Below are 465 nucleotides of genomic sequence, written 5' to 3' on the forward strand. Positions count from 1 at the left end.
AGCCCCCCTTGGGGATGGGGTTGGACGGGGAAGCGGGGAGGCCACGGCCTGCGGGGCTCTGCGGGGACGCAGGGCAGGGCCTGCGGGTGTGCACAGCTCTGCAGTGCGCAGGAAAGCTGCGTGTGTGGTACTGCACACGCGTGTGCTGGGGTGGATGGCTCTGTGCACGCGTGTGCTGGGGGGTGTGGTACTGCACACACACGTGCTGGGGTGCACGCCGTGCACACAGGTGTGCTGAGCTACACGGTACCGTGTATACAAGTGTGCCAGTGTGCACAGCTCCGTGCACACGTGTGTGTGGTGTGCACAGCTCTGCTCACACGTGTGTGTGGTGTGCACAGCTCCGTGCACACGTGTGTGTGGCGTGCACAGCTCTGCTCACACGTGTGTGTCGTGTGCACAGCTCCGTGCACACGTGTGGGGTGTGCACAGCTCCGTGCACACGTGTGTGTGGCGTGCACAGCT

This window comes from Mesitornis unicolor, unplaced genomic scaffold (assembly GCF_000695765.1).
Source record: "Mesitornis unicolor isolate BGI_N332 unplaced genomic scaffold, ASM69576v1 scaffold24332, whole genome shotgun sequence".
In the NCBI taxonomy this organism is placed as follows: domain Eukaryota; kingdom Metazoa; phylum Chordata; class Aves; order Mesitornithiformes; family Mesitornithidae; genus Mesitornis; species Mesitornis unicolor.